The following is a 25,119-nucleotide window of genomic DNA, read 5'->3' on the forward strand; positions in this document are numbered from 1 at the left end:
GTATCGAGTCCTGGGCATGTGCCCCGACCGGGAATCAAACCAGTGACCTGGATGACAGTCAACCAACTGAGCCACACTGGCCAGGGCTATATGTTCGTTTTAGTTGAGTGCTTGAAGCAATAATGCATAGCAGTGATGAAAATCCTCTCAAAACCTCAAAAGAGTTTTTCTTCCACTTGTTCAAATTTAACCTCTCAAAATCTCTTCGTGGCATGATGCTGAGAGAGTATGTGACAGAGAAAAAAACAGACACTGCACAGCAAGGACATCACAATGGGATTCTAAATCAGCGATATTTAACTTGGGATTCTAACTCACGCAGACTTACATAGCTTTGTTTTCTGATTCTAGCCCATAAATATTAATTGCATAAGAAATGATAAAAAAAAATCATTAAAAAACAGTCTTAGTTTCGGAAGGCACCTTCAAAGAGCTCTGGTTGGACTCTTTCCGTGCTCCATTGTAGGATGACCAACATCTGGGTTTGCTCAGGACCGAGGCGTTTCAGTGCTAAGACCTGGAGAGACGTGGGCAAATGGGATGGTTAATCACCTTATCTCCAACAACACATTTGGAAAGTATCGAGACTGTGATAGGCAAATGTTTTCAAATAATCTACCATTCTCAGCAGAAAGAAGAGACAGTTTGGAGCTGTGCGAGTGTTACGTGAGCATTCTGCAAATAATCACTGTAGAGAAGTTACAGAGTTTGGACTCAGGCTGTCCCTTGCTGGCAAAAACTAGGTATTTTAAAAATTTATGTATGTATTTATTTATTCATAATTTATTCCCTGCCTACTTCTAAAAATGATATGAGATGGCGTACAGTAAGACCACAGATAAAGGTACTGAGTCTTTGCAGCAGTAATAATAATGTAAAAGATATATTCAGGAGCTTGACTCAAAGTAGTATGCTTTAAAAGTCAAATTTGATAATATGAATAGTACCCAGGGCAAGTTCTGAGGTGCTCTAGGTAGAAAAATATACTGGGGCATTTAAAACGACTACCCAAGCCCCATAATCTTGGATAAAAATGGAGCTATTATGTGATGTTCCAAGGTCTCCACCAGACAGTCGGATTGGGCTGTTGAGGGGAGGCCCAGGGCAGAAGTGCTTGGGGCCCTCCAGACCGGGCTGGCAGCTTTCATTCAGTGCACGCTCTCCATTCTGGGGTCACACAGTCTCGCACTAGACACAATTGTGTTGTGTTAAAAGACTGTTGCATTTATTAAAAAAAAAACAAACAAACTGGTATAAGCCTTTGTTTTTTTTTTCCAAATCTAGACTCCTGTGAATTTGAGGAAGTCATTATAATCTACCGGAGCCTGTTTTCTCATCTATTACGTGGAGATAATACCTACCTGATAGATTTGTAGTGAGAATGAAGTGGGATTGTATATAAAAATGACTTATAAAACTGTACTATAAAAGTAGAGTATTAAAAATATTGACAACCACTAATATAACTGCTATTCTGTTGTATCCGATATTCAGGATGTTCATTTAGGACTCAGTTACAGTTTTGAACATAACCAAGAGAACATGTAGATTCATTTTGAATGGGGGTGGGTGATCAAATGAATTTAATAGAGAAATACACTTATTCAAGTTTGTTAAAATTTTGAATTACAAATGCAATCAATTGCCTCCCCAGGTATCAAAAATGAAATTGCTCCATTTCGTACAGTAGTACCCACCTACCGTTTCCAGAACAGATGCCAAGAACATAAGCATGTTTTAAAAATTGAGTTTAAACTGCCTAGAGCAGGAAACACATTAAAAAAATCTTGAGTTTACCTGTCCCGAGACAAAGTTTGTCTACTCGGAAGGTAACGGTCTCGGCTCCTCCCACATGTCCCTCTTCACTTACGTGTGTCACTTGCCTGGGCTTGCAGACAGTTGAGCTTGTATCTTCTCAATTAGGAAAACTAAACGGATTACATATTTTTCAAACTATCTTTTATGTATATTATCACATAAAATGAGGTTCAAGTAAAAGATGAGCAGCATCTACTTCAATGCTATGTTTTGCGGCAGTGTTTTTGTTTAAGTATACTCCATGGCTTCTTATGGTCTAAAACTCGAGTATCACAGAAAGATCAACTTGACACTCTTTTGTGAAATTTAAGAACCTCATACAGATTCTCATCCAAATATATAGTTGTTTCCTACTGCCAAATGGAGGAGGGCTGAGGGGTTATCTGTGGGTAAAGCCAAGAAATCTTCAAGTCCACTTTGATACATTTCAGGCCAGCCTCCTCATCTGTAAACTGGCTCATTAACACCCACCTTGCAAAGATGTTATGAGGATTAAATATAATAAGGGATGTAAAGCACACGATGTCAGACCATAGTGAGTCTTCAGTGACTAGTAAGCCTTCAAGCTATTTTGTTACTATGATGAATACTTTTTATTATTATGTGAATGAATGAGGAATTGAGATATTACTTATCAGACATGGTATCTTCTAAACATTTGACACTAGAATTTTAAGTGAAAACCCATTTTATAAAGTAAATATAAAAACAATACTTTATGAGTACAGATGCATTTTGTAAGTCTACATTTAAAAAAATATACTTATTGATAAGGTCAATGAAAACAAGAAGATGTCTTTGCTGAACACAAACACAGGGTGGGCCAAACGTGGGCTATAGTCTTTACAACCTAGAGTACATGAAACGGTTTATTCATGTATTATTATTATTATTATTTTAAAATACATCTGTTTCCCTTTTTATTTTTTAAAATATTCATTCATTCATTTATTTATTTATTTTGGTACGTGCCCCTAGCGGGGACTGAACCCGGGACACTCTGGTCTGCAACCGCTGAACCAGACCGGCCAGGGCTTATGTATTATTATTTATTAATTATTGTATTGTTTTCCATATGAACAACTGTAAACTTACTTTTGCCCCACCCTGTATATAAAATCTGGGATTATAGATAATAGCTTGACAATTATATCAGCTCTATCATACAGTTTGTTTTTTATTCATTTTAGTTTCTTAATTTTTAAATTTGGTATCTTTATTTGACATTGGTTTATTTGGTATTTTTATTTTGTGTCTTTATTTGGTTTATATGGTTTTATCCTCTTAGATTGCAAATTTCTCAAGGATGGGGATCATCTCCAATTTCTCTCTTGGGCCTAATGCTCGGTAGAATGTATGGGACATGGTGGGCCTCAACAATGTTTTCCTGTTTTACCTGAGGAAAGCCACTGTGCTTTTTAAGGTCAGTTGGTATGTACAGGAGTTAGAGCTTGAAAAGAACAGAAAATGATGCAATAAAATAACTGATCTAATAATAGTACATTCTTGATGAAGGTCCAGGAGAAATTTAACCTGTTGGTTCAATTCTTGGTAAACCAAGGGAAGAATCTGGTTTCGAAAAGTGCATGTGTGCATGCATGCGTGTGTGTGTGCCTGTGTGTGTGTTGTGTATGCATATGCTTGCTCCTTCATGCATGTGGATTTATGAGGGTTGGCAAGGGACAGAGTGAAGGAAATGGGAAGGGGACGGACACTGTCGAGGCCCTGCCATGTGTCAGGCACTTGCTAAGCACACTTGGCTTGAATCCGGTTCATTCTTCGTGAGGACTTTTGCTGCATCGGAACCTGTTGAAAAGTGCCCACTGAGCCCTGGCCGGTTTGGCTCAGTGGTTAGAGCATCGGCCTGTGGTCCAGAGAGACTCAGGTTCGGTTCCTGCTAAGGGCGCGTACCTCGGTTGCAGTTTGTCCCTGACCCTGGTTGGTTGTGCCGGTGGCAGCCACTCGATATGTCCCTTTCATGTCGATGTTTCTCTCTCTCTCTCTCTTCCTCTCTCTCTCTCCCACTTTGTCTGAACAAAAAATAGAAAAATGTCCTTGGGTGAGGATAAAAAAAAAGAAAAGTGCCCACTGAAATGTTTATCACACTTTGGCAGGTAGACTGTGGAAAAAATTACAAGCTACCTGTAGAGCTGCGGGGTCAACTTCTGTCTTCTAGAGCCTGAGTAATGTGCAGAGTTCTTTATCGCCCCGTCTTATCCGTGAACACCAGCAGTAAAAGGCGAATGGGGGAACTGGACCCTCACAGGAACTCCCCTGGTCTGTTCTGATAAAAATACCAATAGCTAGCATTTGTCAAACACTCTGATTGCTTCACCCATGTTAACTTTTTTACTCCCCACAATTGCACGAGGTAGGCACCGATGTTACTTCATTTTGCAGGTGAGAAAATTGAGACACAGAGAGGAAGTGTAACATGCTCCAGTCCCTATTTAAGAAGGTGGTAGATCCAGGATTCTGAGCCCATTCCTTCAGCACCCACCACTCAGGAAGCTGCTCTTGCGATCTGCCTCCTGCAGTATCAGCGGCAGAAGTAAGAGGAAGCCTGATGTGCTGGTCAGTTCCATGTTGGGGGTTCTTCACTGGAGCGTCCACTGACGGGAAAGGAAAACGACTGCTCCTTGCGGGCGGCTGCAGCCGTGGTACCGGGGCAGGACGTGCTCTCCCTGCTGTGGACATGAAGGTGAAGGCGATGTTCCGGACCAGGAGGGAGCCTGGCTGGAAACAGTGCAGGTAACTGCAGGTCCTTCTCTGCATTTGTTTCTATTTTAAGTTGGGGGAAAATGGTTATTTAGCTCTGGTTGGCTCAATCTGTTGAAAAAAATATATGTCCTGAAAAAATATTATATATATATAAAAAATATATCTGGAGGCCCTATGATGATTATGAGCATAAAATTGCCCAGCAATTGGAAACCTTTAATTATACACCTCGAACATCCTAGCCAAATTGTTTTGGAGCCTAAAAAAAAATCATAGGTGGAAGGAAACATCTGCTGTGTTTTTCATGAGAGCTGTGGAATCCGATATGCTTCATTTCCACGGTTATTTACATGCATTGGGCACACTTACAAATTTTACCTGTCACTAAATGTTCTACTCAGAACATTCCACATAAGCAGAAATAAATGTTCACCTCTGTAATATCCACAGGTTAAAGCCATCTATAGAAGTGGGAAGCTAAATGTAGAAAAACCATTGTACAGGCTCAATTGTTTTTCCTCCTGCTGTCTTAGAAGATGAATTTTGAGCACAAAATATATTTTGTTTTTAGGGAAGATTTGTTTACACTGTATAGTGTCAATGATGCTCAGGTTTATTTGTGCCATGGCTATAGACACTGTGAGACTTGACCCACACCGTTAACAATATACTTGAAGAAAATGAGCACATCTTGGGTGACAACTCTTCATTAAGATAAGCATGAATTAAATCTCATTCTTTGAAGAAACCTCTGTCTCATAGTGGAAGATGGTGTTGCAAGCTAGCATTGCGTGACCATTGCAGATTTGTTTGCTGGTCTCTATGGGGAGGTTCATTGGCAGATCACCCAGCATAAGGCTTAATCTTGAAAAGAGGAAAAAATACTGTTTGAAAAACACTAGAGGAATTGGTGTTTTTAGCCTGATCGTAATTCATGGAAAGCACGAGGGGATCTGTATGAACTATGTTCTTTATATTAATGGATAGCGAGAAGTCTTCCTTCACCCTCGTGAATCTTGTAGAAGACATTTGCAGAGAAATTACTGGAGCTGCTCCCCTGTGGGGAGATTAATGCTTTAATATGTAAAAGCAGACAATTCACAATTCCTTTGCTCAGTGGCACTCTGAGCTGTGTGGTCTTACTGCTTTATTTTCCCCTTAGAGCTTGTCTTCTTAAAAACTTCTGTGGAGTCAGATAGAGCCACTAATGCAAAGCCATTTCCTTGGTCTACACTTGAGGACTCTGCTACATGGAACCACCAAGCAATTTGTGACCTAGATCTGATGAATTGTCTGTGAAGGTATTGAGATTTTCTAGCTCCTCCATTGGAATTTACTACTTGCTATATCAGCATCAGAGTCAGACACTGGAAAATGGTATTAGGGAAGAATGTATCCTTAGGCCTTGCTGCCTCTTAGTTTCTCTTTAAAGGAGAAGCTGCCAAAAGCATTGTCTTTAATAACCCAGCACCAGTCCATTACACTCATGCGTCTTGTCCCCATCCTATCTTCCTTCCTGGGTGGTCTCCTGAAACATCAGGGGTCTCTGTGTGGCCATCACTCCTTATTTCCTGTATCTTCACTTCTCCACCTTCTTCCCATGAGCAATGACCATGCTCAAGATTTTTACATGTTAATAAGAGGAAAACACCCTCTGTACTGCATATTCCACTCCAGCTGCCTTCATTTTGCTTGCACGGAAAAGCCAAGCATCTTGGAAGAGATACTCAGCATCTCCTATACTTCCCATTTCATCATAGTCTGGACCCTGACCTACAACTCTAATGGAACTGCTTTCGTCAAGGTCACTAAGATCCTCTGTGGTACATTCACTGGTAGCTCTGTTTCTTTGTTTGTTTTGTTGTCAATTCTCACCAGAGGATAGTTTTTCACTGATTTTTAGAGAAAGTGGAAGGAAGGGAAGAGGGGTGGGGTGGGGGTGGGGGAGAGAGAGAGGGAGAAAGAGAGAGAGAGAGAGAGAGAGAGAGAGAGAGAGAGAGAGAGAGAGAGAAAGAGAAACATTGATGTGAGAGAGACACATCGACTGGTTGCCTCCTGTGCACCCTGACTGGGATCATACCAGCAACCTAGGTACATGCCCTTGACTGGGAATCAAACCTGTGGTCCTTTGGTGTTTAGGCCAACATGCTAACCACTGAGCAACACTGGCCAGGTCTCTCTCTTTTTCTTACTTGACCACTTGGTAATTATCAGCTCATGTTAAAAAACAAATTCTTTTTTTCTTGATACTGAATTCTTTTTCTTAAATTTAATTTTTGAATTTAAAGTATCTTGGATAAAAGAAAAAATATATTCTGTATATTATTTAAAAAATTATGGAACATGCGTTTGCCCGTCTCCCTACTCTGTCCCTCTCTCTTTATTTATTTATTTATTTATTTATTTATTTATTTATTTATTTATTTTTTTATCCTTACCGGAGGACATTTTTCCATTTTTTGTTCAGATAGAGTGGGAGGGAGAGAGAGAGAGAGAGAGAGAGACAGAGAGAGAGAGAGAGAGAGATCGATGTGAAAGGGACACATTGAGAGGCTGCCACCCGCACGACCAACCATGGCTGGGGACAAACTGCAACCGAGGTACGCGCCCTTAGCGGGAACTGAACCCGGGCCTCTCTGGACCACAGGCCGACGTTCTAACTGCTGAGCCAAACCGGCCAGGGCTGTCCCTCTCTTTGATTGGAATTGCACTAAATCCTTAGATCAATTTAGGTAGATTTGCCTCTTTTTAAAACATTTTTATTTTTTAACTCATCTTTATTGTTGAATGTATTACAGATGTCCCCCCCCCTTATTCCCTATTGACCCCCTCCTCCCCAATCCTGTCCCCCTCCTGCCTTCCCCACACTATTGTCAGTGTCCATTGGTTATGCATATATGCATAGAAGTTCTTTGGTTTATCTCATTTCATCCTCCCTCCCCCTTTCCCATGGAGGTTCATCAGTCTAACAACCAATTTGTACTTCTTAATTTCTTCATCTTTTTCACCCATTCCCCCAAACCCCCACCCATCTGGCAACCAACAAACAGTTCTCTGTATCTATGTCTGTTTCTGTTCTGCTTGCTTATTTTGTTTGTAGATTCAATTGTTGATAGATATGTATTAATTGCCATTTTATTGTTCATTTTTTGGTTCTTTTCCTTCAAGAAGACCCTTCAACACATCATATAATAGTGGTTTGGTGGTGATGAATTCCTTTAGCTTTTTCTTGTCTGGGAAACTCTTGCTATGTCCGTCAATTCTAAATGGTAGCTTTCCAGGATAGAGTAATTGTGGTTGTAGGTCATTGCTTTTCATCATCTTGAATATCTCTTGCCACTCCTTTCTGGCCTGCAAAGTTTTTTTTTTTTAGAAATCAGCTGACAGTCTTATGGGAGCTCCTTTGTAGGTAACAAACTGCTTTGCTTTTGCTGTTTTTAAGATTCTCTGTTTGTATTTAACCATTAGCATTTTGACGATGATGTGTCTTGGTGTGGTCTTCTTTGGGTTCATTTTGTTTGGGACTCTCTGTGCTTCCTGGACTTGTATGTCTGTTTCCTTTACCAATTTAGAGAAGTTTTCTGTCATTATTTTTTTTCAAATAGGTTTTCAATTTCTTGTTCTCTCTTCCTCCTTCTGGAACCCCTGTGATGCAAATGTTGGCACGCTTGAAGTTGTCCCAGAGGCTCCTTACACTATCCTCATATTTTTGGATTCTTTTTTCTTTTTGCTGTCCTGATTGGGTATTTTTTGCTTCCTTATATTCCAAATCGATGGTTTACTTCTTGGCTTTACCTACACTACTGATTCCCTGTAAATTATTCTTTATTTCAGTTAGTGTATCCTTCATTTCTGACTGGTCCTTTTATATGTTGTTGATGTTCTCACTAAATTCCTTGGAGGTCTCCTTAAGCTCCTTTAAGGTCTCACTAAGTTCCTTGAATGTCTCACCAAGTTCCCTGAGCAACCTTATAACCTGTGTTTTGAACTCTGCATCTGATTGATTGTTTCTCTCTATTTTGTTTAATTCTTTTCCTGGAGTTTTGTTCTTTTCTTTCATTTGGGACATGTTTCTTTGTCTCCTCATTTTTGCTGCTTCCCTGTGATTGTTTCTGTGTATTAGATAGAGTTACTATGTCTCCTAGGCTTTGTAGGGTGGCCTATTGTTGGAGGTGTCCTGCAGGATCCAGTGGCACAGCCTCCCTGGTCACCCTAGCTGGGCCCACGTGGTGCACCCTTAGTGTGGACTATACACCCTTCTGTTGTAATTGAGTTTTGATTGCTGTTGGCACATCAATGGGAGGGATTTACTCAGGTTGATCAGCTGCAAGGACTGGCTGTGCCCACTGACCACTGGCCTCTGACTACCTTGGAGGATCAGCTACCAGTGTGAGCCAGGTTGCTGGAGTCCCAGGTATGGCGCCTGTCTGCTGCCCCAGGGCAGGGCTCACCAAAGGAACAAAGGCCTCTGACAGCACGTCTGTCCAGGAGAAAGCCCCCTTTCCAGCCCTTGCTCCAGTGCCAAACAGCTCAGTTCTTCCCTGTATGTCTCTGGTGCCCCTCAAGCTGCCTTCCCTCCAAGCTTAGAGGGAGTGAGTCTGGTAAGTCCGTGCGCGGGCCCTTTAAGGAGCTGCCAGGGGCTCCAGCCGCGTCAGCCTCCCTGAGCCTCAGTTCCCGCTGGTTTTCCAGCCAGAAGTGATGGGGATTCTCTTCCTGGCACTGGAACCCTGAGCGGGGCGCCTGGTGTGGGACGGGGACCCCTCAGTCCTCAGGAAGGACCTTCCTAGCTGAGGTGTCCTCCTGATTTTTATCCCCACATGTGGGTGTGGGCCCAGCCCGTCCCCTCCGCCCTCCTACCAGTCTCGGTGTGGCTGCTGCTTTAATTCCGTAGTTGTAGGACTTCATTCAGCTTGATTTCAGGTGGTTTTGAATGATGGTGGTTCTGTAGTTTAGTTGTAACTTTGATGTGGTTGTGGGAGGAGGCGATACCGCGTTTACTTACCCGCCATCCTGATCTTAGATTTGACCTCTTAAAATGTTGATTATAATCTCTGTGTCCATGAACAATGTATCTTTCTCTTATTTAGTGTCTTTCAATTCGGTTTAAACATTTGCTCTATAAACGTCCTTTACATCCTATGTTAATTTTATTTGGCAGCTCAGTTCTGTTGTAGTTATTTAAAATGGTATCTCCTCTAACACTACATTTTCTTTCTATTTGTTAATAGTGTATAGAAATATTGATTTTAGTGTATTGATCTTACAATCAGGCACTTTACTCTCTTATTCTAATATTTTTTTTTCTGCGGCTTTGCTGTTTTGTAAGAATATTTATTATTGAGAGTTTATTGCTAGTAAATGCTCTTAGTTTCTGTTTATTTCAAGCTGCCTTTGTTTTGGACTTGCACTGAGTAATAGTGTTATGCAGTTCCAAGTTGACAGTTTTTTTTGTCAGCCCTTTGAAGATATTTTTCCACAGTTTCTGGCTTCTACTGTTACTACTGAGAATTCTGCCATCGGTAATAGCCGTTTCCTTGTAGTGATCTGTCTTTTCATTCTGGTTAAGTAGGATAAAGGGGAGCCACAAAAACTCAGGAATAACAGCGGCAGAACTGTCAGGGAGGGCGTGTTCCCAGAAACTGGGAGAAGGAAGGGTTCTGTAGGGCAGTGACCGTCTGTGACCCTCTGACAGGAGACACCGCCAGCCCTGGAGACGTCACAGGGAAGGAGCCGAGGTTATCACACCTACACTCACTCCCCCTCTCGCTTCCCCCAGTCAGGAGCCAGGGGTCCTGATCAGATTGATACGATGATAAACACAGGCCGGATAAAAATAGGGGGACGAGGGCATGGTGGAAAAGGGTGGAAAGACTGGATCTGGAGGGGTCAACATGAGATATTTAGCCCATTCTATTAATTTTCTTTTCCCGTCAACTTTGTTTTGGTCATTTCGGATCATTCTTGGTCTTTTCTCAATTTTAGATCCCATCTTTTCGGTAGGTATTCATGCGTTGTTATTTATTGTATCTGTTGGGTCTGATGTCCTAAGTCTTGTGGTTCTGCAGTTTTTTGGGTTTCTATGGACCCTCGCCACGATGGCTTGTTTTCTTGAGTTTATGTTCATTTGCTAACGTGAGAACATTTTTGGCCAAAATGAATCTGTGTGATTCTGAAGGGACCTGAGTTGATGATCCTTTTCTCTAAAGAGGAATTGTGTTTCTTTCTGCAAGATACTGTGGCCCTCCACACCCTTCTCTGTGAGCATTTGAACCCAAGTCCCTTGTGAAAGAATAACTATACATACAATTTTTCAAAAAAGGTTCTCATTTCCCTGCCCCTAGCTTAGAGCTATGATGGAGGCAGGTTTTCAGTCCCCTCCCCCTAGCTTAGAGCTATGATGGAGGCAGGTTTTCAGTCCCCTCCCCCTAGCTTAGAGCTATGATGGAGGCAGGTTTTCATTTCCCTGCCCCTAGCTTAGAGCTATGATGGAGGCAGGTTTTCAGTCCCCTCTCCCTAGCTTAGAGCTATGATGGAGGCAGGTTTTCAGTCCCCTGCCCCTAGCTTAGAGCTATGATGGAGGCAGGTTTTCATTTCCCTGCCCCTAGCTTAGAGCTATGATGGAGGCAGGTTTTCATTTCCCTGCCCCTAGCTTAGAGCTATGATGGAGGCAGGTTTTCATTTCCCTGCCCCTAGCTTAGAGCTATGATGGAGGCAGGTTTTCATTTCCCTGCCCCTAGCTTAGAGCTATGATGGAGGCAGGTTTTCATTTCCCTGCCCCTAGCTTAGAGCTATGATGGAGGCAGGTTTTCATTTCCCTGCCCCTAGCTTAGAGCTATGATGGAGGCAGGTTTTCAGTCCCCTCCCCCTAGCTTAGAGCTATGATGGAGGCAGGAAGATGTCCTCATCTGTCCCAATGTTGATGTGTGGATGTTTCCCAGCTCCACCTGTTGCAAACAGTGCTTCCCTTGAGCAGTTCTGTGTGGGGTTCAGGGTCATCCTCCTCTTAGGACACAGGTCTAAGGCTTTATTTATTTATTTATTTATTTATTTTTATCCTCACCCGAGGACATTTTTCCATTTTTCGTTCAGATAGAGTGGGAGGGAGAGAGAGGAAGAGAGAGAGAGAGAAACATTGACATGAAAGGGACACATTGAGTGGCTGCCACCCGCACGACCAACCAGGGCCGGGGACAAACTGCAACCGAGGTACGCGCCCTTAGTGGGAACCGAACCCGGGTCTCTCTGTACCGCAGGCCGGCGCTCCAACCGCTGAGCCAAACCGGCCAGGGCCTAAGGCTTTATTTTAATACCTGTTCTCTTCTATGGGATCTTGGATTCCCCAAGTCTAGTTTCCTGGTATTAATATTTGTCCTATGCTAGCTTTTTAAAAAATTCTAACCTCTGGATATGCTGAGAGAGAGAGAGACAGACAGACAGACAGACACAGACATCAATGTGAGAGAGAAACATTGATTGGTTGCCACTCTAATGTGCCCCAAATGGGGACTGAACTTGCAATTTAGGTGTGTGCCCTGACTGGAAATCGAACCCGCAACCTTTTTTTTTTTTTTGGTGTACGGGACAATGCTCCAACCAGTGGAGCTACCTGGCCAGGACTGTCCTATGCTGTCTTGATTTATTGTTCATTTTAATTTGTCATTGGGGGATTTTATTTAATTTCTTGCAGACTCAGCATTGTATGTCATTGCAGTTTATCTGAGATCTAGGACTTTGATGTGAAGCAGGTCACTGGTTCTCCCATTTTTCTCTCCCTGTCCTGCCTTTTCACCCTTCTGAATGTCATTTCCCTGCCTTTTTCTTTTTTTTTTTCCTGTTTAGACAGAGTGGGAGGGAGAAAGAGGAAGAGAGAGAGAAACATCGACGTGAAAGGTACACATCGAGTGGCTGCCACCCGCACAACCCAACCAGGGCTGGGGACAAACTGCAACCAAGATACGTGCCCTTAGCGGGAACCGAACCGGGGTCTCTCTGGACCACAGGCCGACGCTCTAACTGCTGAGCCAAACTGGCCAGGACTCCCTGTCTACCTTTTAAGTTTGAGGTCCTACAGAGTTCTGTCTAATTCCCTCTTCCTGTATCATCCTATATTTATAGATCGATGATTACTTTAGTTCACCACCTGTTGTAATCTCCATATGGGTGGGCTTTGTATTTTCACCAGTATCCCCTAGTGTTCAGCATGCTATCTGGACATGGTAAGTGTCCAGTTCATGTTTGTTGAATGAATGAGTGAATGGAAGAACTGTGTCTCAATGGACAATGGTCAGTTTGTCGTCCTTGAGGGGTGTGAGGTTGGAACAGTAGTGGTACTATACCGCATAAGTACTTTCAGTTTCTTGGAGTTTGTGCTTCAGGAAGTACATCTGTGCCTTTGGATTTGTCTCGACTTCATGCTGCAGGCAATGTTAACTGGTTTTTACCCCTCCCTTAAAAATAGATATGTCTGGAATGCACATGAACACGGAGAATTCTAAACAGCTCTAGTCGGTAATGGGATTTTTCTGCCCGCCGAGGGGGATGTTACTGCATCTCTCCTGGTGAATAGGAACAGATTATTATTGGCGTTTTCTTGTTGTTGTTTTTTTTCCCCAATTAGAATGCGGACTTTCTAGTTTGCATGTGACTTTATTAAATTTGATGGTTGGGCTTGAAGACTGAACTTCAAGTACAGCAGACAAGGTGAAATGAACTTTTTGCTCATGTGCAGGACAGGCATCGCCTGAATATGTGGGCAAGCGCTCCCAGTGCAGAGGGTGGAGGACGAAACCTGTCTTCATTAATATTGCACAGCTCTTGTGCCCACAGCATGGGACTGGCTCATGTCTAGAAGATTCTGTTCTCACAGAGCCGTGTGGAGAATGAGCTGCTGCTGGGTAGAGGCAAACCAGAGACTGACCCTCAAAATAAAACACTTCTGGCTTCTCCAAAGAGGAGGTGAATGACTTTGGAAGCAGGTGACTCTTAGAAGCAGGAAGGCAGGGTCTGATTTGCGTTTCTGAGAGAGCCTGGGAAACGATGGGGGGCAGATGCCTAGGGGAACAGATCCCACAGAGCCAGCGTCACCAACAGGCCCGTGGACAGAGATGCTGCTGCAAATTTCAGTCGCCACAAAGGAAAAGCTATTTCAACAACAGTGACAAGCTTCCAAGAGCTTTTCAAGATAAAAATGGTCATTGTACTCTATCTTGGCTATTTTAGGGAGCTTGCTGGGTTATTCATTTTCCCTGTATGTCAGGAGCTGGAGAGTTGAGTTTGTGAAGACCATCGCGGTGAGGGAACTTGTCAAAGTGAATAGGAACGCAGGCTGGGCTGTCTGTGTGTGTCCACAGAGACACAGTCTTTGCAAAGGACAGTTTTATAGATGAGGACACTTGCAGCCAAAGTATCAGAGAGACAGCACCTGGGCAGGGGGAGAGAGACTGTGATGACAGTGGAGAAAGTTTGCTGTTTGTTTTGTCTGTGTTTGAGTTTAAGAAAATAATTAAGCTTTAAGAGAATGAACAGGGGTCAGGGCCATGCCCACTGGGACTGGAGGTTTGGGGACAGCTGGCGAAATCTGCGGCGCAAACTTAAATCACAACAGCTTCTCAGTAAAGTGCTGGAACTAATGCCGCCCATTCTTTTGCGGCATCGTCCTGAAACAAGAATATTCAGGATGAAGACCTGGTTTTATGAAATTTAAGGGCATATAAGCCTCATTTCCCCGTGCCACCAAATACATTTACGAACTTAATTAAACCAACTGAAGCCTAGGGAAGGGATTTATCATCCTTAAATTTGGGCTTTTAGACCAGAAAAAGGAAGATGCGGTAGTTGTTTCTCCTGTTTTTGCATATTTCACAGGTGAGTGTGTGGACTCTCTCTCAAACTACTTGTGCTGAAATTACATTTGAGCCTGACAATGGAAAATGGGCAAAATAATCAAATTAAAAAAGAAGGTACGTGTAGAACAGGGCACGTAAACCAAGAAACATATGAAAAGGAGCTTTTATTTTCCACAGCTGCAAAAATAAAATATTGGACAAAGGGTCACGGAGATTCCTTCCAGCTCAAGCATTACGTGGTTCTGAGAATGTACAGTTGGCACCCCCCCACCCCGCTTTTGTTGCGGTGTTCTGCGCCACAGCCTACAGCCAAACAAGACTACTTGATTTTCCCTGCGTGAACTCTCCCTGATTGTTCACGTATTCTTTTCAGAGGATGCTTCTTCTACAGTTTCATCTCTCAAAATTCTGTCCAGGCCCAAGGTCCAGTGCAGGCCCTAGGCCAGTCTTCTACAAAGCTGTGCCCAAGGTCCCTCGCTGAACGTGATCCCCTAGTCTGCACCAAGGCACTGGTGGTTGTGTTATAACACTTTGCACAGGCTTCTTTGCACTGTGCCTCTTTGCAAGCTCACTCTTAATATCTCTGCTGGATTGTCAGCTTCTCGAGGTCGGGTGTTCTACTCTTATATTCCCAGTAATATAGAGTGCTGTGCTTTGCACGTAATAGGAACTTTCTGTTTATACATTGAATTGAAAGTTAGGTAAAGAATTTGCTGCTAGATTAATGCCAGCCAGATAAATTGATAGTAAAAATCTTAAATTTATGTAATATATTTAGTGAAAATAATCAAATTATATGTGATCTAGAATCTAAAACAGGTGAATGGGAACTTTTTTGGACATCTCTATTTGCAGAGAATGAGAAGTTAGAAGTCAGATCACACATGAAAGCCATTCTAGTCACCATATCCCCTCGTAGATAAGTACTAAGGCTTCTAGAAGTCAAAAGAAAGAAAACAACCTATTATATTCACAAAATGCAAATGACCTGCCCTTTAAAATAGGTCAAAAAGATGGTTACTAGAAAAATCTGATGTCTGCTTTATTTATCTGATCAAAGAGATTAATGTACAAATCCAAGGTTGTTATTACCCAAAGTTGCTAACTTTTTTTTTTGGTTAATCCTTAACTGAGGATATTTTTTTCCATTGATTTTTTTTTTTTTTTTAGAGTGTAAAGGAGGGAGGGAGTGGGGAGTGGAGAGAGAAACATTGATGTGAGAGGTGAGAGAGACACATCCATTGGTTGCCTCCTGCACGCACCTTGACCAGGACCAGGGGTGTAACCTGCAACCCAGGTACATGCCCTTGATTGGGAATGAAGCCCAAAACTGGGTGGTGTGCAGGCTCTAACCACTGACCCACACTGGCCAGGGCACATTGCCAGTGTTTTTACTCCTCCAGTATATTTCCTAGCTTTAAGTTCTCCGGTGCTAAAATGGAAATGACTTTCAAAAACGTCTTCAACACTTTGTCAAGAAATGTATCTCCAAACCCAAACACAAAGATTCCCATTTTGAACATTTTATAATTTATGTAATTAAAATTAAGGTGTACTTTTATTTAGTTCTGAGCCTTTTTTAAAAGACAGGATCCTGTTTATTTAAAATACTTATCTGCATAAAGTGGAGTAGTATCGAGGTGATCAAACTGCATTTTGAGAGGGGACCGCAGCCCTGCTGTGCATGAGGGCTGGGCCGGGAGGAGAGGCAGCGAGATTGCTGGCGTAGCTCTTGGGGGAGAAATCCCCTCTGCTGATGCGCCGGAGAGACAGCTTCTGGACTGTGCCTTTGCAGGGCTGTTCATACCAGAAAAGCCAAAGCTTTTGGAGATGGAGTTCCGGTTAATCTTAAATTTCGAAGTAATCGCTTATTTAATTGAGTGGGTTCAAGAAAACACTTGGCAACTAGCTATTCTGAGCCTGTTGTAGGGTTTTAAAGCCTGGAGGGCACAGGGGTGGGACACATCCAGCCCGAGGGCCATTTGGGGCCCGAGAGATCAATACCAGCTGACATCGAAAGCGCCTGGCCAAACATAGTAGGCCAATTTTACGTTGATAATTTCGTATGGCCTCTGGATGATGTTATACATATCCACATGGCCCTTGGGAAGAAAGGTGCCCCACCCCTGGAAGGGTGGTTTAGGAGAAGAGCCTAGGGCCCACCGCCCCAGGATGCTACCTCTGAGTTGATGGAGATCCCGGGGGAGGGGAGCAGTTTCCTGCAAAGCACCATGGGTCCAACCGAAACAACCACCAGGCAGCCCACTGAGTCTTTTGTGAATTGGTGTTGAAAGTGACAATATTTAGCGACTTACATAATCTGTCAACAACAGTAAAGCACTTCAATGCAAAATATATCTTTATCCGTTAAGATTATTGAGATGGATAGGCATTCAGTCTGTTTTTTAAAAAGCCTACATATTAAAATTGTGTTGTTCTGTTTACTTCGATGGATTGTTTTGGGAGTGAATAGATGCTATCAGAGTCTTTTAGAATTTTTCATCTTAATTATTTTTTATTTGTTAGAAGAAGCCCTTCATGTTCAGAAGAGGTACACACACACTATGAAGGGAGAGGCACTACCATCCCAGTATTGTGCTACCAAAGAAAGTTTCCTCTCTCTCATTAGCTACTTGGGAAAAATGTGAGCTCTCAGAGGCTTTGGAATGAGAGATGCTTGGAGCTTGGTAGTGAAATGTGTTTGCCATGCGTGCCATTCACCGGGTACCTCTGGCTCACGGCCTTCCGAGCGGGCACGGGCTGTACTTCCTGCTGCCTTGTGTCGGTGGCCAAGGGACTAACTCTGACTGGTGACTTGAGACTAAAAATGGCACTTGTGTCACTTCTGTGCCTGAGCATTTACCTGCCAGCGTGGCACCTTCCAGACATCTCTTTTTTTCCCTCTGCTCTGCTCATTGACACCTTTCAGATGATGGCTTCTCCGACCACCCAAACCCAGAATTAGGAGTGTGGATCGGGTCCCCAAGCCAAGCATGATGAACATGTGAGTAAATGAGAAAAATCTTTGTAAGATGACCAGGAGAGTTAGCAGCTGTTTGTTGAACTTGGCAAATTTTGACTGATACAGAAGGAATTCCAAACTGCAGGACCAGGTTAGGAGGCTAAAAAAAACCCAGATGATTGTTTCCATGTCTTGGCCACTATGAATAATGCTGCATTGAACATAGGAGTACATATATCTTTACAAATAAATGCTTTCACCTTTTTCAGGTGGCCACCCAAAAGAGGGATTGCTGGGTCATATGATGGAAGGACATTTGACTTTGGGTGGTGAACACACAATGCAATATACAGATGATGAATTATAGAATTGCACACTGGAAACTTAATGTAATGTTATGAACCAGTGTCACCCCAGTACATTTAATACAATTTAATGAAAAAGGATGGCATGTCCAGCTCCACTGGTATTAGTGCAGGGACCTGAGTCAGGTTGATCATGTCCGGGAGGGCACTGTAAGCTAAGAGCCAAGGGCTGCGGTGTCCTCCAAGGCGCAGAGTCTGAGCCATATTTCCTGGTCTATGAATGGGAGTGGTTACCTCAGCACTCACCTCCTGAAGTTGTGATGATGAGATGAGATGATATACTCAGAGTGCCTCACACACTGCTACATAAAAAACGTGGTGAGCTTTAGTTAGTTTTTTTGTTAATCCTCACTTGAGGATATTTTTCCATTGATTTTTAGATAGAGAGAGAGGGAAGGAGGGAGGGAGAGAGAGAGAGAAACATCGATGTGAGAGAGACACATTGATTGGTTGCCTCCTGCACCTGCTGGAGATCACACCTGCAATCCAAGCATGTGCCCTTGACCGGGAATCGAACCCAAGACCCTCCGGTCTGTGGGTTGACACTGTAATTGCTGAGCCAAACCGGTCAGGGCATGAGTGTTCGTTTTTATGGTTTTTCATGATTCCAGTTGAAAGGAATGTTGATTTCTTCTGGTCACAGTTCCCAGCCAGTCGAGGCATCACGTTTACAGTATCTCCGGAAAATTGTTGCCCTGCTTGGACTTGAAGTCTCTGGTGACAGGGAACCACTGCCTCCTGTGCCAGGCAGGACTCCTTCCGTACGTGGAGATAAAGTGTCATCCCACAGCTCCCTCCTGTTGGTTCGCATCCTGGCCTCTACGGACACTCGGAGCAAATCTCCTCCTCCCTGCAGAGGACAGAGCCTTAGCCAACGTTTAGGTGGGGAGACGTCCAGATGTCTTCACGTCTGTACAAGTCAGGGACCCACTGTTCATACTGTGCGTCTAGACCTGAACGCAGGGCAGCTGAACCAGTGAGACCAGGTGACAGTGGAGCTGGCCGGCTCCGCCCTCTCCAGAATCCTGCGAGGTGATGTTTATCATCACCATTTTGTACTTAACCAACTGAGAAAAGGAAGAAGGTAGCATTCTAGCTGTTTGTTAATAAGGTTGTTGAGTACATAGGAAAATGTTTGTATATATAGTTAGAACTGGAAATTCACAGACTAAAATGTAAAATAAAAAATAATCTTGAATAAGGTGATAGCGTTGATGGCCATTTGAAGAGAAAAATATAATAATAACAATATATTAATAATATTAATCAATAAGCCAGTAGTATAATGCAGGAAATGTGTGTTTTTACCAGGCATATTAGTAACTTCTTGGATTATGAAAGCTACAGAGAGAGAACATTACCCTGCAAAAAATGTATAGCCACACTGTGGTGTCATTTTAATTAAGGCAGTGTGTATATTTAATATAATGTGTGAAAATAGAAAATTGACTGAAATATAAATCTGTTCCATGAGAAAGTAGTTTATAAATCAAATAAATGAATGCACTCAAGAGAATTTAGGTTTGAGAGAATGTAATAAATACTATATCTTCATTGAAATTTTTTATAACGTTATGACTAAAAAGTGAGAACTAAAAATAAAAAAAATCAATTGACCAAGTTCTCAAGAGGCATTGCAATTCCTAAGAGAAATAACTGACGGACAGGAACGAGCCTGCATGTTGTGCAGATAAGTCACACAGTTGCTAATAAAATGCAGGAGACAGATTAAATTCTTTTTTTTTTTAATGAATTTTTATTTATTTTTTTGTTACAGATATTTTACCTTTTTACCCCATTGGCACCCCCCCACCCTACCCCCCCTCCACCCTGTCCCCGGCTTAGTTGTCCATGTCCATTGGTCATGCATACATGCATATAAGTTCTGTGGTTTATCTCCCCCCCCCCCATCCCCTCTTCTGAGGGATGTCAGTCTGTGCCCTACTTCCATGTGTCTGGGTCTACTGTATTCCTCAGACTGTTATGTTCATTATATTCCGTATATAAGTGAGATCATGTGGTATTTGTCTTTTTCTGCTTGGCTTCTTTCACTTAGGATAATACTTTCCAGGTCCCTCCATGTCGTCTCAAAGGATAAGAGATCTTTCTTTCTTACAGCTGCATAGTACTCCATTGTGTATATGTACCACAGCTTTTTTATCCATTCGTCTACTGGTGGACACTTGGGCTGTTTCCAGATCTTAGCTATTGTAAATAGTGCTGCTATGAACATGGGGGTACATATATTCTTCCTGATTGGTGTTTCAGGCTTCTTAGGGTATATTCCCAGCAGTGGGATCACTGGGTCAAATGGAAGTTCAATTTTTAATTTTTTGAGGTAGCACCATATTGTTTTCCATAGCGGCTGCACCAGTCTGCATTCCCACCAGCAGTGTATTAGAGTCCCCTTTTCTCCACACCCTCGCCAACACTTGTTGTTTGATGATTTGTTGATGGCGGCCATTCTGACAGGTGTGAGGTGATACCTCATTGTTGTTTTAATTTGCATCTCTCTGATGATTAGTGATGTTGAGCATTTCTTCATATGCCTCTTGGCCATTTGTATGTCCTGTTTGGAGAGGTGTCTATTCAGCTCCTCTGCCCATTTTTTAATTGGGTTCTTTGTCTTCCTTTTGTGGAGTTGTATGAGCACTCTATATATATTGGAAATTAACCCCTTATCTGATACATCATTGGCAATGATGTTCTCCCATACAGTGGGTTGCCTTTCCATTTTGATGATTGTTTCTTTTGCTGTGCAGAAGCTTTTTAGTTTAATGTAGTCCCATGTGTTCATTTTCTCCTTTATTTCTGTTGCCTTAGGTGATGTATCAGTGAAAATTCTGCTCCGTATGATGTCCGAAATTTTGTTGCCTACATTTTCTTCTAGAATTTTTATGGAGTCACAGGTCACATTTAAGTCTTTTATCCATTTTGAGTTTATTTTTGTGTGTGGTGTAAGTTGATGGTCTAGTTTCATTTTTTTGCATGTAGCTGTCCAATTTTCCCAACACCATTTATTAAAGAGGCTGTCTTTACTCCACTGTATGCTCTTGCCACCTTTGTCAAATATTAATTGAGCGTATTGCCTTGGGTCCATTTCTGGGTTTTCAGTTCTGTTCCACTGGTCTATATGCCTGTTCTTGTGCCAGTACCAGGCTGTTTTGGTTACAGTCGCTTTGTAGTATAACCTGATATCTGGTATTGTGATCCCACCTACTTTGTTCTTCTTTTTCAAGATTGCTGTGGCTATTCGGGGTCTTTTTTGGTTCCATATGAACTTTTGAAGTATTTGTTCTAGTTCTATGAAATATGTCGTTGGTATTTTGATGGGGATTGCATTGAATCTATAGATTGCTTTGGGTAGTATGGACATTTTAATGATGTTAATTCTTCCAATCCATGAACAGGGTATGTGCTTCCACTTTTTTATATCTTCCTCTATTTCTTTTTTCAATGACCTGTAGTTTTCTGCAAATAGGTCCTTTACTTCTTTGGTTAAGTTTATTCCTAGGTATCGTAATTTTTTTGGAGCGATGGTAAATGGGATTGTTTTTTCAGTTTCTCTTTCTGTGAGTTCATCATTGATGTACAAGAATGCCTTTGATTTCTTGACGTTAATTTTGTATCCTGCTGCTTTGCCAAATTCATTTATTAAGTCTAATAGATTTTTGATGGAGTCTTTAGGGTTTTCTATGTACAATATCATGTCATCTGCAAATAATGACAGTTTCACTTCCTCCTTTCCAATTTGGATCCCTTTTATTTTTTCTTCATGTCTCATTGCTGTGGCTAAGACTTCCAGTACAATGATAAATAAGAGTGGCGAAAGTGGACATCCCTGTCTTGTTCCTGTTCTTAATGGAAATTTTTTTAGTTTCTGTCCATTGAGTATGATGTTGGCTGTAGGTCTTTCATATATGGCCTTTATTATGTCGAGATATGATCCCTCTATTCCTACATTGCTGAGTGTTTTTATCAGAAATGGATGCTGGATTTTGTCGAATGCTTTTTCAGCATCTATTGATATGATCATGTGGTTTTTATTCTTCATTTTGTTGATGTGGTGTATCACGTTTATTGATTTGTGAATCTTGTACCAGCCTTGCATCCCTGGAATGAATCCCACTTGGTCATGGTGAATAATTTTTTTGATGTACTTCTGAATCCGATTTGCTAATATTTTGTTCAGGATTTTGGCGTCTATGTTCATCAGGGATATTGGCCTGTAGTTTTTTTTCTTCGTAGTGTCTTTTTCTGGTTTTGGAATTAGAATTATGCTGGCCTCATAGAACGTGTTTGGAAGTCTTCCTTCTTCTTGAATTTTTTGAAATAGTTTGAGGAGAATGGGTGTTAGTTCTTTTTTGAATGTTCGGTAAAACTCCCCCGTGAAACCATCTGGGCCTGGGCTTTTGTTTGCTGGGAGAGTCTTGATTACCTCTTCAATTTCCTTGGTTGTTATTGGTCTGTTCAAGTTTTCTATCTCTTCCCGGTTCAGTTTTGGGAGACTGTGTGTTTCTAGAAATTTGTCCATTTCGCTTAGATTTTCGAATTTGTTGCCATATAGTTGTTCACAATCTTTTGTATTTCCGTGGTGTTGGTTGTTACTTCTCCTCTTTCATTTCTGATTTTGTGTATTTGGGTTCTCTCTCTTTGTTTCTTGGTGAGTCTAGCTAAGGGTCCGTCAATCTTGTTTATCTTTTCGAAAAACCAGCTCTTTGTTTCATTGATCCTTTGAATTGTTTTTTTGGTCTCTATGTCATTTATTTCAGCTCTGATCTTTACTATTTCCTTCCTTCTACTTGCTCTGGGGTTTTCTTTTTGTTTGCTTTCTAATTCTTTAAGTTGTGAGGTTAGACAGTCAATTAGAAATGTTTCTTGTTTTTTGAGGTAGGCCTGTAGTGCTATGAACTTCCCTCTCAGAACTGCTTTCGCTGCATCCCATAGATTTTGTGTTGTTGTGTGTTCATTTTCATTGGTTTCCAGGAAGTTTTTAATTTCTTCCTTGATCTCATCGGTGACCCATTCATTGTTTAATAACATGCTATTTAACCTCCATGTGTTGAAATGTCTTTGCATGTTCTTGTTGCAATTGATTTCTAGTTTCATGTCATTGTGATCTGAGAAGATGCTTGATATGATTTCAATCGTCTTGAACTTGTAGAGATTTAATTTGTGTCCTATCATGTGGTCTATCTTTGAGAATGTCCCATGTGCACTTGAGAAGAATGTGTATTCTGTAGTTTTGGGGTGTAATTCTCTGTAGATATCTATTAAATCCATTTGGTCTAGTGCTTCATTTAGAGTCTCTGTTTCCTTGCTAATTTTTTGCCTAGAGGATCTATCCAGTGCTGTCAACGGGGTGTTGAAGTCCCCTGCTATGATTGTATTGTTGTCGATTTCTCCTTGGAAGTCCTCCAGAAGATTTTTAATATATTTTGGTGCTCCTATATTGGGTGCATATATGTTTATCAAGGTTATATCTTCCTGTTGGATAGATCCTTTCAATATTATGTAGTGGCCGTCTTTGTCTCTAGTTATGGTCTTCATTTTGAAATCTATTTTATCAGATATGAGAATTGCTACCCCCGCTTTTTTTTGCTTTCCATTTGCTTGGAAAATTTTTTTCCATCCCTTCACTTTCAACCTATGTGAGTCTTTTGTTGAGAGGTGGGTCTCTTGTAAACAACATATAGATGAGTCATGCTTTCTTATCCAATCAGCTACTCTGTGTCTCTTTATGGGAGCATTCAATCCATTAACGTTTAAGGTGATTATTGATATGTACTTATTTATTGCCATTTTTGTTTAGTGTGGTTCTATTTTTCTTCCCATTTCTACTGCTAATTACAGCAGTCCTTTTAACATTTCTTGCAGTGCTGGTTTGGTACTAATGTATTCCCTTAGCCTTTTTTTGTCTGGGAAGCTCTTTATTTGACCTTCTATTTTGAATGATAGCCTTGCTGGGTAGAGTAGTCTTGGATTCAGATTCTTGTTTTTCATGACTTTGATTACTTCATGCCATTCTCTTCTGGCCTGTAGTGTTTCTTGTGAGAAGTCAGCTGAGAGCCTTATGGGGTTCCCTTTGTAGGTAACCTGTTGCTTATCTCTTGCTGCTTTTAGGATTCTCTCTTTGTCTTTAATTTGTGGCATTTTAATTACTATGTGTCTTGGTGTGGGCCTGTTTGGGTTCTTCTTACTTGGGACTCTCTGTGCTTCTTGAACTTGAATGCCTTCTTCCTTCACCAAATTAGGGAAGTTTTCTCTCACTATTTTTTTGAATATATTCTCTATCCCTTGCTCATTTTCTTCTTCTTCGGGGACTCCTATGATGCGAATATTATTACGTTTCCATTTGTCCCATAGTTCTCTTAAGCTGTCTTCCTGTTTTTTAATAGTTTTTTCCTTTTGTTTTTCTGATTGGTTGATTTTTTCTACCTTGTCTTCTAATTCACTGATCCGGTCCTCAGCTTCCCCTACTCTGCTTTTTAAACCTTCCAATGTGTTTTTCATTTCGGATATGTCATTTTTTATCTCTTCTTGTTGGTTTTTAATTTCCAATTGGCTTATTTTCAGTGTCTCTATGTCCTTACTCATGCTGTTCAGCTTCCTCAAGATCATGGCTCTGAATTCTAGCTCTGTTAACATGCCTAATTGCTCCACATTGACCTCATCTTCGGTGGAGGTGTCTTGCTCTTTCATTTGGCTTCTGTTTCTGTGTTTCACCATTTTGGCTATCACTGTGGGCTTTGGAGCCTGTGAAGTTCTCCCTGTGGGTGTTGGTGTTCTGCTGTTTGTGGCTCCCTCTCCTGTGTTTAGATGAGCGAGGGAGGACCCACGTTGAACACCACTGTCAAGTCTTACTTTCCTGGTTAAAGTTGCCAGCCCAGGAAAGGTACTGTTATCCTCTAGCTTTTTGCCTGGAGGCTAGCAGTCTAGGTTAATTGATTAGTTTTGGGTTGTCAGTTGATTGAAAAACTCCCTCTGGTGCTCAGCCAAGGGGCTTTCACGAGGGCGGGGCAGATGCTGGTTGTTAGTGAGCCTCAATTAGCACTTCAATGGCCCACAGGGTGGGGTTGGATCTCCGAGGGAGGGGCTGCTGCCTCTCCTCAGAGCCCTGGGAAGGAGCAATGTGGCCACCGTCCTGAGTGGCTGCACTCAGCCAAAGCTCTGAGCGCCCTCCAAACCCCGAGTGTCCCGACACAGTTCCAGTCCAGTCCGCCCTCCCTCCACCAGAGCCCAAGGTGAGTGGCTGTGGCTGTTTCAGCCTCTGTCCCGGCTGCGCTGTGGGGCCGCCTGGGAGTGTGACCCGAGGGCGCCGCTCCCAGCTGAGGCCGCTGCCGAGCTGTCGACCGTGGGCTCCCAGCCCCGTCTAGCGCCTTCGCAAGCCTACCGGGATCGAGTCGGT

The 25,119-nt window shown here is 42.1% G+C and overlaps 1 protein-coding gene across 4 annotated transcripts in view; it reads left to right on the forward strand.

Moving 5' to 3' along the window:
• Window positions 1–4,218: 4,218 nt before the first annotated feature.
• INPP4B (inositol polyphosphate-4-phosphatase type II B) overlaps window positions 4,219–25,119 on the forward strand; it is a 595,725-nt gene continuing 574,824 nt past the window's right edge. For 3 of the 4 annotated variants that reach the window (XM_036282080.1, XM_036282084.1, XM_036282081.1), the window contains exons 1-2: window positions 4,219–4,569; window positions 5,702–5,840. The gene's annotated coding sequence lies outside the window, so the exon portion shown is untranslated. The remainder of the gene's footprint in view (window positions 4,570–5,701; window positions 5,841–25,119) is intronic. The other variant, XM_036282082.1, reaches the window with a different exon arrangement.

This window comes from Molossus molossus, unplaced genomic scaffold (assembly GCF_014108415.1).
Source record: "Molossus molossus isolate mMolMol1 unplaced genomic scaffold, mMolMol1.p scaffold_m16_p_4, whole genome shotgun sequence".
Lineage (NCBI taxonomy): Eukaryota > Metazoa > Chordata > Mammalia > Chiroptera > Molossidae > Molossus > Molossus molossus.